The sequence below is a fragment of the Myotis yumanensis genome, unplaced genomic scaffold (assembly GCF_028538775.1).
Source record: "Myotis yumanensis isolate MYYU_CA2020_CCGP unplaced genomic scaffold, mMyoYum1.0.hap1 SCAF_8, whole genome shotgun sequence".
Classification (NCBI taxonomy): domain Eukaryota; kingdom Metazoa; phylum Chordata; class Mammalia; order Chiroptera; family Vespertilionidae; genus Myotis; species Myotis yumanensis.
In genome coordinates, this window is record NW_027223759.1 from 80,684,979 (window position 1) to 80,708,896 (window position 23,918).

The following is a 23,918-nucleotide window of genomic DNA, read 5'->3' on the forward strand; positions in this document are numbered from 1 at the left end:
ACTTTTTTTTTTTTTTTTTTTTTTTTTTACACAAGGACAATTTTAATCCTGCATTTTCCTGCAGTAACATCCACTACTGGCTATGTATGGATTGAAACTACATTTGCCAAGAACTCTGAACATTAAGAATCTTTACATGAAGTCACATGTGTTCATATAGGCATACAGACATATTCCAGCACCAACAGCATACATAACACATACCACATGGTCTCGAGGGATAAATTTGCTTCATCAGATAATAATATTTAGTAAAATTCACAGTTAATGCAGAATTTCCTTTTTTTAAATTTACATCTTTACTACACATTCTAAGATTTTAATTATTTATAAAAAACATTCAAGATTGTAATTTGCATGGCAATAAACAATAGGTTCTAAATTTATTAAAGGAATCTATAGCAATTAAAATACCACCAGTCTTCCACTTGTAGCACCTGGCTTAAGACCTTTATAAAAACAAAAGTTTAAATTTGTTTAGTGCATTCATTATAATGGTCAGTTTCTCTTGTGAGAAAAACATGTTTCAGTTGCTATTTCCCAGACAATATATTGAACCCAGGCTTATAATATCTGCAACTGGTTAGCAGGATTATACACTCAGATAGCCAGAACAAGAACTCCCAGCCTCTGTAAATGGCCTTCCTCTCAGAACGATGACAATGTATAAAACGGATTTGGGGTCTGCCCCCTAGTTAACATTATTAAACATGTTTCCAAGTATTCTTGGAAAATATTTTAAAATTTAGGTGCAATAGTCTACTATATGACGCACCATCATTTCTTTAACCATCTCTCAATTGTTCATTTATATCATTTGCAATTTTTTTGATAGTAGGAGTAACATCTTAATGAACCTAAGACATATCTTTAAGATAATGTCAAAGAAGTGGTTTACTGGGTCAAACAGTGCAGGTGGTTTTAAGGCTTGTCATATATTTGATGAATAATATTCAGAATAGCTTGAACAACTCCAACCAACAGTATGTTTATAGGCCCACAAAGTGGACTTGGTTGGTAACAATAAAGCCCATTCAACCACAAATCTATTAGATTCTCAGGCATCTCAGAACTATCACACCGAAGAAGCAAGGAGATAATTTTGCCTGGGGAAGAAGCCCAATTACAATTCTTTAAAACATCACTCAGCTCTAAACCAGATTAAATCACGACACAAAATAAACTTCCCACAAAAAGTCTAGTGTTTTTCCAAAAATAAAAAGTTTAAAAGACAGAAAGAGAAGTCAGGACAAAGTGACCAAAAATTTTTATTTGACTAAATTCTATTTCATGCATAAGCATGATAGTCTCCCCCGTTTATCAGACTTTGGCAATAAAAAACAACAACAACAAAAAACACACACACAAGCAGCCTTGTACAGAACAGTGAAAATGCTGAGGGTAGTCCACAGTTTTACTGTAGGATAAATATTTTTATTTTTTCAAACGGCCTCTCCCCCTTTGGCCATATCAACTCTCAGTTCAGACCATTAAATACAGACAAATTTTCAAAATCACTTCTTCACTTCTCCAAGATCTGCAATGCTATCATCATCCACCTCTGGCCATTTTTCCTGAATGACATCAATGATGTGGTCTGTAAAGTCTCCCTGAATGATGATCTCATCCTCCTCTGTCACTGAGGCACCACAGGAGAATTTTTGAGCAAAAAATTTTTGTGCTTCTTTAATATAAATTTCAAAACTTGCAAGGTCACTCATTCTTGTTACGTATTTCTTCTTTGCTCTGGGAATTTTGGCTATCGTAACCTTTTGTGATACGGTCTTTTTTTTTGTTTTATTTGACCCCTTCCACCTCTCTTTTGTTTTTTCTTCTCTTCCTCTTCTCCTGCTGGTCCTTGACCCTCACTAATTCCAGCTTCTTGTTTGGGTGATTTTTCTACTGTAAGTTTTGCAAACTCACTTGGAAAATTCTTCTCTAACCACTGTCTACGTTTAGGAAAATCAGGCATCTAGCCACAGTACTCTGTTGGTAATGAACACGCTCCATAGTAAAGGACCCGGAGTGGGTAATCTGCATCTAACTTGGTATTGCTCCTGGAGTCTCCTTTGCAATCATGCCCCCCTGATTCAGAAGTGTCAGCAGTCATCTCACAAACCTGGCGGTCATACAGCCGCCCACGCCTCCGCCCCGCCACTACCACCAGCTGAAATGACACATGCAACTCCTCTTCTCTGGCCCGGGCCACCCGAGAGCCCATCTCTGTTACATCACTTTTTAATATTTAGGGTAATATATAGAATAAACAACTGTGTTGCTGAGAGTTTGTAGGCATTCTGGCCCTAAGGAAAGGTAAGCATGACATGATTTCTTTTTTTTTTTTTTAATATATATATTTTTTTATTGATTTTTTACAGAGAGGAAGGGAGAGAGATAGAGAGTTAGAAACATCGATGAGAGAGAAACATCAATCAGCTGCCTCCTGCACACTCCCCACTGGGGATGTGCCTGCAACCCAGGTACATGCCCTTGACCGGAATCGAACCTGGGACCTTTCAGTCCTCAGGCCGACGCTCTATCCACTGAGCCAAACCGGTTTCGGCATGACATGATTTCTTATACCAGAAAGCAAGACCTGTTCAGTAGTTTTATTACCTGGACAATTATGTGTGCACCCCTTTCCCCCCATAAATTAGGAAATTTGTTTGTTACTCTTGTAGGTCAGGTTCATTTTAAAAAATCATTTTGTACTTAACTTCATGAGCATGGCTGGTTTTTGGGCCATTATTTTCTTAGTATTGTCTAGGTTGTTTGGTACCTTGGGGTCCTAGAGAGTACATTTTATTGGGTACAATAACTAATAGTGCCAGACTTGACTAACATACAAATGCACATTTCCATTAGCAAGTGTCTACAGGGCAATTTTCAAGCAATGTCTTACAACACCAATTCCAATTACTCAACCACATGATACTTACAAAATTCTATTTGATGAAGCCGTCTAACTAAGCATTCAAAGACCATCTATACTAATAAAAGGGTAATATGCTAATTAGAATGGACGTCCTTCCAGATGTCCTTCTGGACATTTTCCGGACAAAGCCACAGTGGCTGCCTGAGGCTCAGGCAAGCCCCGCATGGCGGTTGCTTCCAGGGCTGGCCTGAGGCTCAGGTAAGCCACACTGGCTGTGAGGGCCAAGGCTCAGGCAGCCATGGCAGCAGCCAACAGTGGCTGCAGCAGAGGCATGATGGGGGCCTTGCCTTCCCCCTGATTGGCCAGTCACCTCCTGCAGAGGGAGGCCAGACTGTTGCTCAGGCCTGCGGGCCTAAGCCATCAATAGGACATCCCCTGAGGGCTCCCGGACTGTGAGAGGGGGCAGGCCGGGCTGAGGGACACCCCCCAGTGCACTTATTTTCGTGCACTGGGCCTCTAGTATAAATATAAACATAGATGATGCTAGAATCTTTTTTTCTGTTTTTATATCTGTTTTTATAAAAAATAAATATTTTTAAAGGTTTTAATTTCAACTTGATATAAAAATGGACTAACTTAATTTTTTAAATTTAGTTACAATTTTGTATAAACCAAGAGGAAAGGAGAAGACTTTAGATAGTCATGTTTATAACAGATACTCATCCTTTCTCTTTTTTGTATTTTGTGATCATCTGGCCAATGGAATAAAATTACTTACTGATGCAATCTTTTTTTACTAAGTAAATTTCAGGGAAAACCGGTCTGCTCCCACTAATATGATTTCCAGTATCTGGCACTTGTGACATATGAGAGGAATAATCCTTGGTTTCTTGCTTTGAGTTTAGCCTGCATTCAAACAGGAGAGGCTGATGGCTCATCATTCTTTCTAACCACACAATGTTGCTTTTGTGGTAGGATAAGGTAGGTAAGATCTCCAGCTCAGTAATTTTTTATGACCCAATAAAGGTACTCACTTAGGAATCTCTGCCGTCAAGTATTAACAAGCCATATTCTTTAAACATGTTTCATAGTAACAGTGCTGTTTTTGTCTCTTCTTTACTTTTTCCCTTTTTGTATCACAGTGGAGCGCCTTCACTCAGTTTCTTCCATGCAGTGTATCTTTCTAGGTCACACCCTTGCTGCCTCAAGAATTTTAACAAGAGTTATAAATCTACAGTGTCCACATACTTGGAAATAGCTTCCTGACCTTATTCTTCATCATTTTCACATGAGTATTTGCTATGACTTTGAGTAATGGTGTGTGTTAAGAAAGCATATTATATAAATAGGTCGTGCCCCTTGTACACAATGAGGCCATGAGCTTCCTGGCTCCGTAAGCCGTTCTCCTGCTTGGTTTTCTAGCAGCAGAGCTGTCATTAGGAAGCTCCTACCTCCTTTTCTCAAATTAAGCTGTTTTTCACATTAATTATTCTTTTCTTTATGAAGAAACTATGATGTAGCAAAAAGAGCATGAATTTTGATTCACACCATATCTATTCTACAATATCTTCCCATGTTAATATTCTCCTATGGATAGCATTATTCCTCTTCTCACTCCATACCATGCTCTTGTGGACTATTTTGAATTTGAACCTAATAATCAGGGGCTCTGTTTAATTCACTAGACTCTCATTAATGTTTCATATAAAACACTTGGACTTTATTGTATTTTGCATATTAAATAATTTCATCATTTTAATAGTTTATTTCAGATATGACATATGCAGAGTTACTTCACGGAGGAGTATTTTTTGACCCCAAACCTACACTTACAGCACAGAGGCAGAGCGGGTTTCCTTGGCTCAATGGCTCTGCAACACTTTTCAGCCTTTCTAGCCAAACTAATTAGAATTATTCATTTAAAAAGTTCTGAGGGCCAAACTATTTTCATGAGAGCCTCTAACTGATACTTCCTGTGCAGATAGGGAAAATTTTATTGTCCATTGTTTCCTCTTTAAATTTTAATGTGAACTTACATGACTGACCTAGGTAGCTTTGAATACTAGAAAAATGGTGTATAGTCACATGAATCTCAAAAATATCATATTTATTTGAAAATGTTGGTTGATTAGCTTTTAATAAACTCACTTTCTACTATCACATAAGAAATAAAGCTTTTGCTAAGCTGTTATTTATAAATGCCTTTATCACAATATGTAGACATAAAAACATTAACAATTTTGGTGGCTATTGTTTAAAATGCCTTCTTGCATAGAAGGCACATAAAGCTTCATAAATGCATAAATTCATAGGTGGCTAACATCTATCATATAGGACTATGGAAGATAAGATAGTGAACTGTCAATTATTCAGGGATTGATCAATCAATTGGTAATATTAACCAAGTTCTTGATTTTTTTTTTTCTCTTTCCTTCCTACATGTTTTATGATCAGATCAAAACTCACTAGCAATTCAACCAGAATAATAAAAAGAAACTAAAGAAAATCCAAACTAAACTACATTTTATTAGCAAATTGTTTTTTAATTTAAAATTTATAGAGAAAATTATTTAAAACATTGGCTTTTATTTGGTTTGATACACTGTATATCACAGTTCTTCCTCTTCATTGTTTCTGTCATCAAAAATATATTTTAACCAGATAAAGGACACAGATGATAATATAAATTTATAAATGTGGTGACTTCATGTTTTTGTTTAATTTTGTTTTACTGATTCTTAAGTTTGTGTTTGCACAGGAGAAACATTTGGCGTGTGCTGAGAGGCAGTTTCTAAGTGTGCACATATGTGTAGTTTGCTTAATGTCAAATAAGTTCAAACATTGGTGATTTTGGATTCACTAGATGTTTTCATGTAGAAGTAATAATAATAGACATTTTGGTGAGATAAAAACATAACTGAAGGTCCTAGCAATTAACCAAGGTATAAAGAACTTAAAATTGTTTCCATTTGTAAAACCATCATTTTCACAAATAATATTGTTTTAAAGCAATGAGAATCCAACTCTGGTTTAAAAAGACATACATTTTTATCTAATGAAATAATGATAACTCCTCAAAACCATACCATTTAATTTCTTGGAAACTTGAAAACTTAAATAGATGCCCACTCTCCTCACCCGGTGGGCATTTTTAACATGCCCCAAAGCAGGGTTCTCAGCTCAGGAGAGGAAATAATAAAAGTTTCTCTCTGGAGGACCCTTATGTATGCTATACCCAATTAGGCCTGCGCTGGCTCCATGAAGTTGTCACCAGCCAAGAACTGGCCTGGAGAGGGTCTGCCTCCTGCAGGCCTACAGTGTTTGGGTTCTTGACTTCATGTGGGAAAGATTTCACAATATGAGTCTAGGTGATTTTGAGAGTATGTTTATTAAAATGAAACAACGGGAAGATTTAGGGTAGAAGAAGCAACAGGAGAGAGCCAAGGTGGTGCATTGCTTTGGCTCCCTAGACATGTTACACGGCAGAAGTGAGTCCAGGAGAAGCTCTGTTAGCTCACTGGAGAGTCAGAGCAAAAGGGGGCCTTGGAGACAGGTCAATGGGTAAGCCTGGGATGAGCTCCTGCTGCCTGCTGCTTCCCTGGTTACAGTTTGATATGAGGGGACCCATAGAGTTTAGGAGGAAATAAAACGTTCATGCCCAAGAAGAGGCATGGACATGCTTTAGAACTAGCCTGAGCTGGTATCTTTTGTCGGGAGGGTGTATTTCCCTTCTGTAGGTGAGAATCTTAGAGGAAGTTTTCAGCAGAACATTCATCAGCTTTGCAGGTGTGTTTTTAATATGCTGATGAAGTAAAGTGAGCATATTGGAGAGTTTGGGATTATTCTTTGGTCTGCTTTACTGTTTTACTTTTATCTTGGGTCTGTCTGGCTCTAATCAGGTTTTTGGTATTTGTTCCTTGAATTCATTTGTCTTTGGCTGGCACAAATGGTATTAATTAGGTTTCTGTTCTCTATTTCCCCAACCAGGGTGATTTAAGCTCTGTATTCTCTGGTTAGAGTGGGGAGGTATCAAGCGTTTGCTCTCAAGTGTCCTTGGTAAGGGGGGATAGGTCTTGTGATTCACTAGCTGTCTGTAACTTGTTTAAATTGTGTGGCTTTGTTTAATTCTCTGTGTCAGTTTCCCCATTCCATTGCCCAGGAATTTTCCTAGCTTCTCACTATCCTACCTTATAGTCATCCTAAGTAAGTATGGGTGATAATAATTTATAATTTCCAACCAGAGAATCCACCTTAGATTGAAGCTTGAATAATCAATGCTTGGCAGTAGTAACTGATTTTGCTATAGGAGACATTAGCAAATACCTGTAAAGTCTAGAGACAAAAATATTGAATTGTCCAAAAATATAATAGAGAGAAGTATGCATCCAAAGCTAATTAACTTAAACATCTGATGACACTTTATTTGTTGAGGAACTGTTTTCATTATTATTTCCCTGGTCATTTTCAATACTATCAACTATACATAAATTTTTAATTATTTTAGTTTATACTTTCTGTTCATGTTTCCTTTTTTAAAAACTAGAATTGCCCTTTTGATAATCAGAATTTTTTAAATATGTGTGGCTATATTTACATTTTAATTTTGTCTTTATTATATAAACTTTACCAGCAAAACAACATCAAGGATCATATCCTCATTCAATCTGATGATGTTCTAAAACCAAAGTTAAAGAGATGTCCCTCCACGTTATTTTTAAATTGTTTGTTATTTACAAACATTTGAGAATTAACTATTTTAATACTAGTAGCATGTGTATATGCCATTTATTGAGCAATTAAAATAATCTTTGATCCACAGAACACATTGAAACATTTAAAATATTCTAAATAAATGACTCTCATGATAATGTTGAATAAATGAAATGTTTTATTCTCTAAATTATTTTAAGCACTTATCTGACTTGTACAAATACATTTACAGTACATTGTACCCTTTCAAGTCCATTCAGAATGTCATTGCTCAAATATTTTCCAACAATACTTAAATATTTAAGTAAATTTTCACTATATTAATCACTATTACATTGTGATTGAGAACGTGTGTATTCTCTCTAGTCTTAATGTTTCTAGACTTCAGAAAAAAAATTCCCCATGGGCATATTTACATTAGTAAAAATTATTTCTGATCAAACTTTAAGCACCTCTCTTTCATGCTTTTAAATCAGTAAAACTTTAATATTTTCCTCCTTAATTGTTTTAAAGAATCAAAATGTTGTAAAATAACAGTGATCCATGTGATGCATAGACACATTTAATGTAAAGAAGGGCAGCAACCTTGACAACTTAGCAGGAGATTAATAAAGAAGAAATATTAGACTTTGTAAAAGTGAGAAATAAACACTCACTTTTACCTCCCAAATAAGATAGAATAAAAAGCAATAAGTTTCTCAGATTATAAAATCTGAAAGTAAAATATATTATAGATATTAGTTCATTAAGGGAGGCTAGAGTATTTCTTGCTGAACCTCACATTTCACAATATCTTTTACAAGTTCCCCATAAATGTCTCTATTCTCACACTACTTCCCACCAATTTACCCAAATATCATTTCTCACTCACCGTCCTTTTCAGTCTCCCACCCTTCATGAATTGTTCCCTCACCTACTATGCCCACCTTTTGCTCTGTGCCTTGACAAAAGTAATTGCCTCTGTGTGCATAATTTTCTTATGACATCTGTGTCATGACTAATAACCTATTGTATCTCTGCACTTGAATGTTCCCAAGATATCTAAAATTCTACCCACCACAACTTCTCTTCACTTTTTTTTTTTCATTTTCTCAACTGCTTAGCTCCAGCCTGCCTGTAATTGGCCAGCCCAGATAAGGAAAGTCATCTTCCTGAGGCCAATAAATCAGTAAGATGTATATGGTATACTTGAAGTTTTCTATTTCCCCCAGTTGCCCATAGTAAATTAAAGTCAGAGAGATATGTATTTTCCAGTTTTATCTCTGACCATTAAAAATATGTTTAATAAATATTTTAGTATTTTAATGAGAAAATGGATGACTGGTTCCAAAAATGATTAGATCAAGAAGTTTTAATACATGATAAATACATGTCAAAGGAATGAGCAATACAATTTATATAGCACAGATATAAAACATTATATATATTTTAAATTATATTTTAAAGCCACTTCATAACTCATTAACTTTAGTATGATAGAAATTATGATAATTATTATGAAGTTGGGCAGCAAAGAGCATAAGTAGTAACATTAATGAATATTTATTACATGCTTGACATTCACTGTGTTCATTTATGCAAACATCATATGTGCCACTCTTAATTGCTTATTTTCTTACCAAGCTTGAGGAAGCATTGTGTATCAGACTACAGAAAGAAGCTCTGGTTTCTTTTTCACCACCAAACTATCTACTCACAGATTTTCATTCTTTGTCCTCATCAATGCACTGGAGGCACCATTTGCTGACTTTGTAGTGCTATAGTTATGAGAAGTGAAGCAATATGTTATAAATAATTTTAAACTATTAGACTATACAAATTTGATATAAAGCCATTACTTTTCTCAATTGTAATTTATATTTCTCCAGTAACAGAAAATCATGTTATTCTGTTTCATGTCAAAAGCACTGCACATCTGAATCTTGTATTCCAGTCAGTCTGGTGTACTCGTTTTCCAAACCGCCCTAGATGCCATGTGCATTGCACAGGGCATTTCTGCATTCTTCCGGTTTCAAATGACAATTTGGCTTTGATGGTTCCCTTTTTCTAAGTTATTTTTTAATAAAATTTTGAGTGACATATGGACATATGTAAGCTATCTCAAATCTTTTTCAGAGGAGGCTAGGGAAAAAATGAGCCAGAAATCATAAAAATAAAATACTGGTTATGAGAAAACTAGAAAGGCATGAGGATTGTCTCAGCTCTCAGATTACATTCATGTTAACCACCACATCAGAATTCAAATAAGTCTATAGAATGACTTTTTCCCAAAGAAATTTCCAACAGAACTAAATTGGCAAAGGACAAAACTCCAAAATGCCATTTATGCATAAAAGTAATAAAAAAGTTGGTAAAAGCTATCTGAATTTAATTTTTTCAGGATGCTATAAACTAACCAAAATCCTGCAGAAATCCTGAACCCTTAATCAAGGAACCCAAATGAGCCTTGGCAAGGACAGCGAGTCTGTGATGCTTTCATTTGCCCTGGTTTCATCCCTCACCCCTCACCCCTCACCCCTAAGGTTAGTGGTGGCACAAAAGAAGACACCTTGTATTTCCAGGACAGGTATCAGTACTGGAGGGAGCAGAATAGACCCCATTCATCAAGAACTGCGACAGCTGTTTGACCTGGCTGGTAGCTCTGGAGGACCAGCTCAAAGGACTTTCCTGTATCTCTCATAACTCAGAACTCTCCCTGTGGCTATCAAATAGGCATTTGTCAAAAATGTCTCAGGCAGCCCTAGCTGGTTTGCCTCAGTGCATAGAGCGTCAGCCTGTGGACTGAAGGGTCCTGGGTTTGATGCCAGTCAAGGGCACATGCCCAGGTTGTGGGCTTGTCCCCAGTAGGGGGCGTGCAGGAGGCAGCCAATTGGTGAGTCTCTCTCATCATTGATATTTCTCTCCCTCCCTCTCTGAAATCAATAAAAATATATTTTTTAAAATGTCTCAGGCAAATATATTTCTTCACTGTTGCCTGGGGCAATGAGCAACAGTTGGGGCAAACAATAGACTAATCAAATGCTTGGGATAACAGATTAGAGAATGAGATGTTTAGGGGAATAAAAGCTTTGAAAGGAAAGCTCTGTCCAATCACCAGCTGACCACTACCATTACACATGACAAAGATTACAAACTTTCTAAGATTACTTTAGAAAACTCACTAAATGAGCAAAACAACTACTATAACAAGTGCTAACAATAAACCCCAGGGAAGGGAATGTATCTGAATTCCATAGTTGCCACATTATAATACTTAAAATGTACAGTTTCCAACAACAACAAAAAAAACATTAGATATGCAAATAAACAAGAAGGTATGGCCCATGCATAGGAAAAAAATAATTAATATAAACAGTCCTTCTTAAAATCTCAGACAATGACATTAGTAGCTAAATCCTTTGAATCAACGATTCTAAATGTTTCCAAAGGGCTCAGGAAATAATGCCTAAAGCAGAAAAGGAACAATGTCTTACCAAATAAAGAATATCATTAAAGAGATAGAAATTGTAAAAAAAAAAAAAAAAAAGGAATAAAATAGAAATTCTGGAGCTGAAAAGTACAACTGGAGTAAAAACTCACTCAAGGCACTCAACTGCAGATCTGAGCAGGCAGAAAAAATCAGCAAACATGAATATAGGTCAATTGAGCTTACAAAGCCTGGGAACAGAAAGAAAAATGATTGATGGTGCTGAAGACACTGCACACATACTAAAATTCCATAATGTGAGTCCCTGAAAAAAAAGGAGAAAAATTAAAAAGGAGAAACAATATTAGAAGAAATATCAAATCTTTCCACACTTGATGAAAAATATCAATCCACATACAATCATGCACTGCTTAACAATGGGACACACTCTGAGAAATTTTGGTACTTTTAACATCATATAGTGAATTTACACAAACCTGGATGGTATAGCCTATGATACACTTATGCCATGTGGTCTAGCCTTCTGCTTCTAGGATACAAGCCTGTACAGTATGTGACAGGATAAATCAATGCAATATTAAATCATGTACAAGAGAAAAGGATTCAATGAAGAGTTTATGGTCAACACGGTATGTATGAGGCTTTTGCCAGCATAACACAGAATACTGTTTTAAGGCAAACTTTTATAAGTAGGAAGAATTTACTCTAAAATAATAATAAAAAGTGTAGTATAGTAAATATATAATCCGGTAATAGTTGTCTATTATCATTTAAAGTAATGTGCACTGCACATAGTTGAATGTGTATATTTTTATACGATGGCCACACAGTAGCTTTGTTCACACCAGCACTGCCACAAACATGCGAGTTATGCATTGCACTACAGCCTTCATATGGCTGCCACATCATTAGGCCATAGGAATTTTTCAGCTCCATTTGAATCTTTAGGGACCAGAAATGTACTTGACTTTTTAAGAAACTCAACACACCCCAAATAAAATAATTCTAAAAAAGTCCACACTATGATATTATAATCAAACTGCCAAAAGCCAAAGGCAAAGAAAAAATCTTGGAAGCAGTCTTAAAGGAGTATTTTACCAGGTACAAGGGATCCCCAGTAACATTAAGAGCTGCCCTCTCATAAGAAACCACTTAGGTCAGAAGACAGTGGGATGACATATTCAATGTACTAAATTATAAAAAAAAGAGACTACCCTAACATGGGACCTTCTTTTCTCTTACTCTGAATATGTTTTCATTGTATAATTTTACTGATTGAATTTAGGGGTGTTAATCTACTTTGCAAAGTGAAATATGGCTTATATGCCCATAATTCTAACGTACATCTTTAATCTCTGTAAGTAAATATGAGCCATTTCAATACTCCAAATGTTTAAGTGCATCCCAGGCATGTCCCAGGGTTTTCTTCCACACCGGATAGATTTTTATATTTCTGCCTAACTGTCAGGGTTAAAAAACAAAGCAAAGCACAAAACCTTTATGAGAAAATGGAACCTATCTGTATTGTTTAATAAATGATGAGTCTGTTTAAAGTTTAAAAAAATAAATAAACCTGTTAACCAAGAATTCTACATCTGGCAAAACTAAGGATCTAATGTATAATAATAACTACACAAAGATTGTAGAGGAGCATTATGAGACCCAAGTTTTGTATGCTATTGAAATTAAGTTGATATTTGTCCAAACTAGATTGTGAATTGTAATTTCCAGGGAAGCCACTAAGAAAATAACTCACAAGTATATGGTAGCCCTGGCCAGTGTGGCTCAGTTGCTTGTGCAACATCCCATGCAACAAAAGGTTGCTGGGACAATTCCTGGTCAGGGCACAAGCCTGGGTGTTCACGAGGCAGCCAATTGATGTTATGCTCTCACACAGATGTTTCTCTTTCACTCGCCTTCTTTCTTTCTCGCTCTCTAAAAATCAATAAAAATATTTTTAAGTATATGGTAAAAGACACAATAGAGAATGAAAACGGAAACTAGAAAGACATGTTTAACACAAGAAAAGACAGTAATAGAGAAATTGAGGAATAAAAATTGAAAATATATATGGAAAATAAATATAAAACTGGGAGAAATAAGTCTTTTATCAGTAGTAATTACAATAAATATGAAAGAATAAATTCACCAATTAAAAAAAGAGAGATTAGCCTGGCCGGCGTGGCTTAGGAGGTCATGGTTTGATTCCTGGCCAGGGCACATGCCATGGTGGTGGGCTTGATTCCCAGTATGAGGCATGCAGGAGGCAGCCAATCAATGATTTTCTGTCATCATTGATGTTTCTATCTCTCTCTCCCACTCTCTTTCTCTCTTAAATCATTAAAAAAATTTTTTTAAATCAGAGATTTAAAAAAACGCATAATAAAACATAATCCAACTATATGCTAGCTACAAGAGTGGCATTTAGATTAAAAAATACAGTAAGTTAAAAGTAGAAGAATATAACAATATATTTCATGTAAACAATTAAAAGAGTGTCTATAATAATTTTAGACAAAATCAATTTTAGTACAGGAAGTAATCAACATCATTATATAAATGTTAAAAAAAGGTCATTATATAAATGTTAAAGGGTCAATTCTTCAGGAAGATGTAACAATTATAAAAAAATATATGCATCTAGAAACAGAGCCCCAAAGTACATGTAGCAAATACTGACAGAAGTGAAGGAAAAAATAGTTCAACAATAATACTTGGAGAATTCAACCCAAATTTTAACAATAGATAGACAAAGAGATGCTCAGCAAGGGAATATAGGACCTGAGCTCTTTACAAGCCAACTAGACACACCAGAAATGGATAGGACACTTCACCCACAACACCAGAATACACATTTTTCTCAAGCTCATGTGGAATATTCTTCAGGTTAGACCAAATGCTAGGTCACTAAAAGAGTTTTAGTAAATTTAAATATATTAAATCATACAAAGCATGCTCTCTGACAATAGAATGAAATTAGAAAACCGAAAAATGATGGAAATGTGGAAAATTCACATACTAGTGTATGTGGAAACTAAACAATACACTCTTAAATAGCTAGTAGGTCAAAGAAGAATCACAAGAAAAATAAGAAGATACTTTGAGTAACCAAAACAAAAACACTACATACCAAAATTTATGAAATGCAGTAAAAGCAGCTTTCAGAAAAAAACTTATAGCAAAGAACACGTACATTAAAAACACACACACACATCGCCCTAACCGGTTTGGCTCAGTGGACAGAGCGTCAGCCTCCGGACTGAAAGGTCCCAGGTTCGATTCCGGTCAAGGGCATGTACCTTGGTTGCAGGCACATCTCCAGTAGTAGGTGTGCAGGAGGCAGCTGATCGATATTTCTCTCTCATTGATGTTTCTAACTCTCTATCCCTCTCCCTTACTCTCTGTAAAAAATCAATAAAATATATATCCAAAAAAAACAAACAAAAAAAACCACACACATCATCTAAACTTAAATTCCACTTTAACAAACTAGAAAAAGAAGAGCAAACTCAACCCAAGACAACCATAGAGAAGTAAAAAAAATACATATTCAAGTAGAAATAAATGAATAAAGATAAAGAAAATAACAGAAAAATCAATGAAACCAAATATTGGTTCTTTAAAAAGATCAACACTATTGACAAATCTTTAGCAGACCGACCAAAAATAGTCAGAGTACTAAAATCAGAAGTGAAAGTGGGGATATAACTACTGAACTTCCAGAAATAAAATAATTATAAAATGCTGTAACAAAAGTTTGCCAAAAATTTAGACAACCTAAATAAAATAGAGTAAGACCTAGAAACACACAAACTATTAACTTGACTCAAAGGAGACAGAAAATCTGAATAGACTTATAACAAATAAAGAAATTGAATCATTAATTTAAAACCTCCCAACAAAGAAAATCCCAGAACCACTGGTGAATTCTACAAAACGTTTAAAGAAAAATACCATTATTTCTCAAACTCTCCCAAAAAATACAATAGCTAGGAAGACTTCAGAACTCATTATAGTACACCTATTGTACAGATACCAATTTAGACAGACAATGCAATAAAAGTAGTGTTCAGATCAATATTTCTTATACATATAGAAAAATATTTTTAACAAAATACTAACACACTGAATCTAGTAGCATATTAGAAAGATTATATGCAATGACAAATTACGATTTTTCTCAGGAACTAAAGGTGGTTCAACATTTGAAAATAAATCAACACAGTACACTATATAAATAGAATGTAGCAAGGGGATGGGGGGTAGGGAAACACACCACATGATTACTTAAAAAGACCCAGAACAAATATGGCAAATCCAACATCACTTTTATGACAAAATAACAGAATGATATTTCTTTATCTTGATAAAGGACATTTATAAAAAACATGCAGCTAACTTCATACTAATGGTAAAAGACTGAAAGCTTTACTACTAATATCAGTAACAAGCCAAGAATGTCTGCTCTCAACATTTCTATTCAACATTTACTAGAGCAAATAGGCAAAAAATAAATAAGCAAATAAAATAGAAGGCATCCAGCTTAGAAAATAAGAAGCAAAACTGCCTTAATTCATAGATGACATTGTCTGATATATTGAAAATTAATGGGTGAACAGTTCTTGTTTAGTTTTGTCTTAGTTTAAATAACTTGAAAAAATTTACCTTTTTACAAAAAAACCTAAATAACCTACAAAAATATATCTTAGAGTTAATGAATGGTCTCAGTAAAGTTGCAGGATACAAGGTCAATACACAAAGACTCAGTTGTATTTATATATATTTGAAATGAACAATTAAAAATAAAACTAAGAAAATATCTCCATTTATAATAGCATCTTAAAGTATAAAACACTCACGTCCTAGCTGGTTTGGCTCAGTGGATAGAGTGTCGGCCTGCGGACTCAAGGGTCCCAGGTTCGATTCCGGTCAAGGGCATGTACCTCGGTTGTGGGCACATCCCCAGTGGGGGGTGTGCAGGAGGCAGCTGATCGATGTTTCTCTCTCATCGATGTTTCTAACTCTGTATCCCTCTCCCTTTCTCTCTGTAAAAAAATCAATAAAATATATTTTTTTAAAAAGTACAATACACTCAGGAATACATTTAAACAAGGAAGTGTAAAATTCTACACTGAAAACCACAAAGCATTGCTGAAATAAGTTAAAGATATAAATTGATCAAAGAAGATTTGTGTTTATGGATTAGAATATATAATACTGTTAAGATACCAATTCCCTCCTTATTGATCTACATATATAATGCAATCACTATCAAAATTCCACCATCCTTTTTATTTATATAAATGGATAAATTCATTCTAAAATTTGTATGTGCTTGTAAGTAACTTCAAAGAGCCAAATCAATCTTGAAAACAAAGTTGTAGGATTCATACTTCCTGATTTCAAAAATTACTCCAAAACTATAATTTTCAAAATAGTTTGGTACTGGCACAAAATATATACACAAATGTAACATAATTGAGAGCCCAGAAGTAAATTCATATATGTGTGACTCATTGCTTTTCAACAAGGATACCAAGACCACTCTTGGGAAAGGATAATCTTTTGAATAAATAATACCAAGACAACTGGGTATCCACAAGAAAAGGAATGATTTTGGAATCTTGTGTCACACGACATACAAAAGTTAACTCAAAATGAATTAAAGACCTAAATGTAAGACCTGAAAGTATGAATCTCTGAGAAGGAAACAGCTGTAAATCTTTCTGTAAACCATTAGGCAATTGGTTCTTAAACATAATGCCATGAAGCACAAGCAACAAAAAACCTGAACTTAATCAAATTTACAACTGTGTATCTCAAAGGGAATTATCCAGAAAGTAAAAAGATAACTAATAGAATGAAAGATAATATTTGCAAATATCTGATAAAAGTCCAGAATCCAGAATATGTAAAGAACATTCATAGCTCAGCAACAAAAAAAATAAATACAATGGAAAAATAGGCAAATTGATCTGGATATTTCTGCAAAAGGCCAATAAGAACATGGAGAGATTCTCAGCACCATTAGTCATTAAGAAAATGCAAATCAAGACTGTAATGAGGTACATCTCATACCCACTAGGATGGCTATAAAAAAACAAAAGCAAAATTGGGAATAACAAGCGTTACTGAGAAAGTGGAGAAAATTGAATCCTTGTACAGTGTTGGTGGAAGTATAAAATGATGTAGTTACTGTGCAGAAAATTTTGACAATATCTCCAAAACTTAGTTATTATATGATCCTGGAATTAGTAGTATATTCCTATGTATAATGAAGAAAATAAATTTAAAATATATGTATACAAAACCTTAGACAGGAATGTTCATAGCAATGTTATTCACAAGAGACAGAACATAGAAACAACCCCAATGCTCAACAACTGATGAACTGGTAAACAATATGTGTTATAACCATGCAATGGAATATTCTCCAGCCAGAAAAAGGAACAAAGCATGGATACATGCATGAACCTTAAAAAGATTATGCTAAGTGAAAATAGTCCTATATTGTAAGATACCATTAATATGAAATGTCCAGAATAAAAAGCAATTTCATAGAGACATAAAGTATACAGGGTGTCCCCAAAAATGTATACACACTTTGTATGACTATAAAGTCAGTGTTTATTAACATACAATTCATTTTATTTTTTTAAATATATATTTTTTTATTGATTTCAGAGAGAGGAATGGAGGAGAAAGAGATAGAAACATTAGTGATGAGAGAGGATCATTGAGCTGCTGCCTCCTGCATGCCCTCTACTGGGGATCAAGCTCCCAACCCTGGCATGTGCCCCAACTGGGAATTGAACCATGATCTCCTGGTTCATAAGTCAATGCTCAACCACCGAGCCAAGCTTGCTGGGCAGCATACAGTTCATTTTCAAGATTTGAAAGAATCTACAGAAGTGAATTATTTTTACCGATGCCTGTTTTCAGACTGATGACTATTCTGGTCCATTGCACTGCTGATAACGTGAAGTAATCGAATTGCAAACACCAAGAATCATTTCATTCAGTATTTATGCTCCCTCAATTCATTGACTGTTGCCAGTTTTGCACCATAAAATTTATCTTTTATGTATCCCTATAAAAAAAAATTTAGTTTCTTTGTTCAAAACTAGTCTGGCTTCACCCATTATTTCAAATCAGATAAACCTGAAAAGGAGTGAAAATTAAGTGAGTTATCAGCTGTTAAAGTGTGCATACATGTTTTTGGAAACCCCATATTAGTGGTTGCCAGGGACTGTGGCACTGCTGGGAGAATTGGTAGTGACTTTAATAATTATGGGTTTTGAGGAGGATTTGTTAAAAATGTTCTAGAATTAGATATTGGTGATGGTTGGACATCATTGTGATTTTAATAAAGATGACTGAATTGTACACTTTAAAATGGTTAAAATGGTATATTTTATCTTAATTTTTAAAAATTGAAAAAGAAAATTCTTATAGAAAATTTAAAATAAATACAAAGAGAAAGCAGAGAATATTTCATGGCATACTGTACATTCAAATGTAAGACTGAGTCAAATGAAAATTCCTTCCTTCTAGAGTTTTGCTCTGAAATTTGTAGCATATAACCTTAGAACTTCCCACTATTTAATTGTAGCAATAGTAGAGTACATTATCCTTCCTCCTAGACTATATGCACCTTGAGGAGATAAACCATTATTTTGTTCAATTAGTGTACTGTTTGCAATTATTAGCTCAGTCACTTGCAACAGATGGGCATATAAAAATAGTTGTTGACTAAATGAATTAATGAACCAGCTTAAAAAAGAAACTAATATGTTATCATGGCAGTGCTTTGTGCAATTCTTGTCTTCTGTCATGCACACACACACAAAACATGGTTTCCTGTCATAGTTACTAGGATGGAACAGCCAGCACATGCTGGGTTCATGGAGATCATTCAATTGATAAACATAATACTAAAATTTGCATTAACTTAATTTTCTGGTACATTAACTTAGGTAAAGTAATGCAATTTTCTGAAAACTTCACCCTATATAGTTATTATCCTTGGTTTCCAGACTGAATGCTTTGTGACTCCTCATAGTCCTAGAATAATGTAAAAGAAGTGGTCCCCTTTCTAGTTACTGAGAATTTCGAGTATTTGTGTAGTTAACGCTGTTGAACGTCATATTTGACTTTTACTTCCTAATGGCCGTTTTTAAAAGCTTAAGTCTGTGTCATTCAGCTATAGCATCATTTCCATACAAGGTGCTTTATTGCAAGTTACACAGTAGACAATCTCTTTAGTAATATTGTTGGGGGGGTGCACTATTGGGTTAATTTTTATAGTTTCTTGTAGCAATCTAAGCTAAAAAGTTTTAACTAAGCAACTCAAGTTAAAATTCACTTTTTCAAATTTAGCTTTTGGTCTATAATATTCTAATGCTGATCATTATTAGAAATATGTACCATACTTGCTATATATTATTTCTTTTCAAAATGTAATATGTTTAACTTCCAACTTTTAATGTATTTTATTTGCTTACATATTATTATTTTATTTTGGCATTCCTTTTGAATTGCCCACTTTCCTTTAACAAAATGCTGCTATATATTTTTGTGGTGCTTGAAAGAAAACTGCGCTTTTTTTCTGTCATCTTTCATTGAGCTTGTTTTCTTTCAGTGAGTCTGGCTTTTGCCAAAACAAAAAGTTGACACAAGCTACCAATGCTGTGACTACTCTTGACCCCTGTAAACTTGTTTCCACTAGTCTCTTGAATTTCCATACAGCCTCTCCTGATTTTAATCTATTTTTTTAAGTTGCAGAGCTATGCAATTCAACACAGGTAGTCTTACAAATGAGACTGATTGCAAAATTCCCACTGGAAATTTCTTATTGTTTTGATACTTTCTTTAAGTGATAAATATAACAGAATTCCAAATAACTTATCAATGTCACCCTTGCACAAAGTGGCTTTCTTTTTCTATGATGCTAGAATGCACTTTCTTTGACAAAGTGCTTTGTAGGAGATGAACAGCAGACTAAGAACTATTGGACAGGTAACTCTTAAGGAGCTTTTCAAACCTGAAATTCTATTATTATCTCAAGTTCCTAAGTTTTATACTAAACCTCAAGAATAAAATTAGCACTTTATGAGAAAACTATCTGAAAACTCTTTATTTTCAGCCAGAAGTCCAAGAGTGATTTGAAGGTGACTCTATAGAATTGCTGGGTAGAACAGGCATATTTTGTCGGCCTCCCACTTCTAAAATGGAGGGATTACTGCATCTTGTTGTACCCAAGCCATTGTAGGGGAGAATTTGTTCATAATTTTATATTTTAATATTTTATCATTTTTACTCATAAATATTTGCTGTTGTTTGGCCTCTTCTGCCACATAAAAAATGTGGGGGTTTGTTTATTTAATATTAAAAATTTGTCATATTAGACTCACTCTAAAAAATTAATTCATCATGCAGCATTTAAAACATGTAGAATTTACAAAGAATACAATGAATAGCCATATATACTGCCCAGCTATAAAAATAAAATATTGCTACCCCGTCAGAGTGGCTCAGTGTTTGAATGTCGACCCATGAAATGACCCATGAAACAAGAGGTCACAAGTTTGTTTTGATTCCGGTCAGAGCACATGCTGGATTGGAGGCTCAATCCCCAGGAGTGTTCAGGAAGCAGATAATCAATGTTTCTATATCTCTCTATCCCTCTCCCTCCCTCTCTCTCTAAAAAGAACACACAATGAAAACATTTCTAAAAATAAATAAAATATTGTCAAAGTCAAGTCTCTTCTGTTTCTTGCTTCCTGTACATTTCTGCCAGAGGGAAACATGATTCTGTAGATGACCCTTGCATTTCCATGTATGTTCACTGCATGTGCCTGGATCTATAAAGAGCAACATGAGCCTGGAGGGTGGGGCTTATAGGCTACAATTTACAGAAAGTGTGTATGAGTATGCAGTCCAGCAGGAGCAGAATAGCCCAAGGTTCATTGAGGTACTATGTCCAGAATCTAAAAGCATGGGTCATGGAGGAGCACCATGATCTTCTCTGTTCAAATGGCCCAAGATGGAAGAGAAGATGTGGGACACTGTGAAGGAAGAGGGTGAATGGGAGGAAGAGAAGCAAATGGAGCCAAAACCAGGATATCAACTCATAGTCATGCCCACCTTTACTACATCCTGCTCACTGAAGTGACCTTCCTCCCTTATGCCTGCAAACTTGCCTAACACTGTTCATAACCAAAAATAGGGGATATGTTTTTATTTCTTTCCTTCCCACTGTGGTATCTAGGATGATATGTGTACAAAAGTGATTCTATTGATAACAGAAAGCATTTCACTTGCAAGTTTTACTTTCTCAACTTAAGTTTAAAAGAGGAGAATCCACCCTCCAGAAAACAAGAACAACAACAGCAACCTGTATGTTCTTTAAATTTTTTTTTTTTAATCTAAGCTGATACCTAGAAATAGTTTTACAACTGAAGCTATTTCCTGCTCAGCCCTTTCTTGACTCCCTCAGACATGAGCTAAAAGAAAATACACCAGGACACCCCTATCCCTGCAGGCACCCCTACCCTATACCTACTACATGTGCTAGTCTACTTGTTCTGTTGCCTGAGATGGGAATAGAGGTTGCACTGCAAATGTGCTCTTGCATTCACAATTCATGACAAAAAATGATTTTAGCATTGAATGATGGATGGAGGGATTATAAAACCAAAGCTTTACTTCGAACTAAGGATTTTCAAGTTTCTTGCTTTTTCACATTCAATATTTTAACTGAATATTACAGCAAGCCTGTAAAAGTAGCTAGATCTACCAGACCCATTTATGAGATGAGGTGTCAGGGACTCAGTGACTTACTAAGAGGTGTGGGGTTGCAGTTTATAATAAGTGAAATTATCTTTCTATGAGGGGTTTTTGTTTGCTTGTTCTAAATAAATGTGGATGTGATGGCAAAGAACAAAACAGCAAGTACACAGGATGTACTAAATTATTCACTTCGTGATTTCAAAGAGCTTCTACTTTATAGATAATGACCTCATAGATCAATAAATACTGGGCATAATTAAGAGTCATAGAATTTAGCAGTCGAATAGGGCCTTTGAGGTCATGCAGGGCAATGCCTTTTAAGGGGAGATTTATCCCAATATCTCTGAGAAAAGGTGGGATAGGCCAGACCTCCTAGCCTGGATTGGATTTAAGTTTGTATGGAAATTTTGACTTGGACTCAGCACAAGCTAGCTTTCTATTTGGTTTATTCGCAAAACAGCAAATAAGCAGTGCAAAAAACTAATCAGGGGCTACGGATGTTTTGGGCTGTGAAACCCTTGTTCAGACTGGGCCCATCTTCTGCACCCACTCTGGAGGGCTTAGGAAATTTCCCGTTTTAGTCCGGGCTTTCTATGGGCTGAACTGCCCATGACCTAACACAGGAAATATTCCAGACCCTAAAAACATTCCTCATAATAGGTTGACATCATAGTGTCTTCCCTTCTGGTTTGGGAGCATTAGTTGTCAGCTTTTCTCCTACAACTTTCATGCTGAAATCAAGGCTGGGCTTGACTTTCACAATGCAAGAAACAGTCCTTCAAAACCCCCAGCTTCTTCAGTTCTTTCTGCAGCCTCTTCTTTTCCTGGAAACAAAGTCATCTCTTAAATTTCCAGCTCTTTGTTTTATTTTTGCAGTCTGAAGCAGCACAGAGAACGTCAACGATCTTTTCCGTGAGACAACTCTTCAAATAGTCCATTGAATTACCTCCCATTCACAGCTGCTTCCAAGTTTGGTCTTTGTTTTTTCTAGCCCCCAAATTCTCCCTTAAAACAAGCTCTTTTGCCTTTTTGTGCTCTCACCAGAACATTCTCAATGTGTCACTTCTGGTTTTTAAATGTAGATCTAGCAGATCCCAGCTGAGCCCCAATCATTTCCCCAGGATATCACAGCTCTACCAGGGAGTCATTCATATCTAGATTGGAAATTCCACTGATTAATCCATCTAACATTGAGAGGGAGGGAGAGAGGGAGGGAGCGAAGGAAGGAAGGAAGGAAGGAAGGAAGGAAGGAAGGAAGGGAGGAAGGAATGGGAAAGGAAGGGAGGAGAGGTAGGTAGGAAGGGGGAGAGGTAGAGAGAGAGGCAGAGGACTAGGGGGAAGCGAGAGGGAGGTGGGGAGGAAAAGAAACAGAAAAACTTATTTTAAAAATTTGTCTAATTTTGTATATTTTTACTAAGTCCTGCAAGTTTTAAACAGTTCCCTTCATTTCTTGTAAGTTCTAACAAACTATTTGCTAAATATTGCTGTAAATATTTGATGTTTGCCTACCTAAAATCCATTCTCTCTTTTCTAATAATACTGCCATAATTTTCAGTGGATGTAAGCTCACTCATCTCCAGGATAAGTTATTTGGGAGAGCTCTGTCCAATATGAACTTCAGAACACATAACATTCTGTTCTGACAAAGAGAACACTTAATTCCTTCATGCATGAATACTGGCTCCGAGATGGGCATCTGATCCATCAGAGCCAATCAGAACTAACCTCAGGACTTGTACTTGCAAAGGCCAGAAAATAAATTCTACTTCAACAAGATTTGGAAGAAAGGTTGGGGCTAGTAGAGAGTCCAATAGGAAAAAAGCAGGTGTGTGTGTGAGAGAGAGAGAAAGAGAGAGAGAGAGAGAGAGAGAAGATTGAAGCAGGGAAACAGCTTCCCTGGAAATACAGAGAACACACCAGGCCAGAAATCATTTGTTCCAGTGAACTTTTTAGTCACTGACACTTTTTGTGTAAGTCCTTTTGATCTGCTTTTATTTGGGGCAAAGAGGCATGGTAAGTAACATTTATTTTTCCAAAGCAGAGATCAAATTTCTCTTGAGTTTCTAAAATCAACTATTACCAATTTAAAGCATGAAGATGATGTGTTCATGTCTT

At 35.4% G+C, this 23,918-nt stretch overlaps 1 protein-coding gene and 1 pseudogene across 1 annotated transcript in view; one reads left to right on the forward strand and one right to left on the reverse strand.

Moving 5' to 3' along the window:
- The window catches only part of DPP10 (dipeptidyl peptidase like 10), a 1,368,028-nt gene that overhangs the window by 592,503 nt on the left and 751,607 nt on the right, over nucleotides 1-23,918 (forward strand). The gene's annotated exons all lie outside the window — the stretch shown is intronic.
- LOC139015732 (density-regulated protein pseudogene) lies at nucleotides 1,482-2,113 on the reverse strand (annotated as a pseudogene).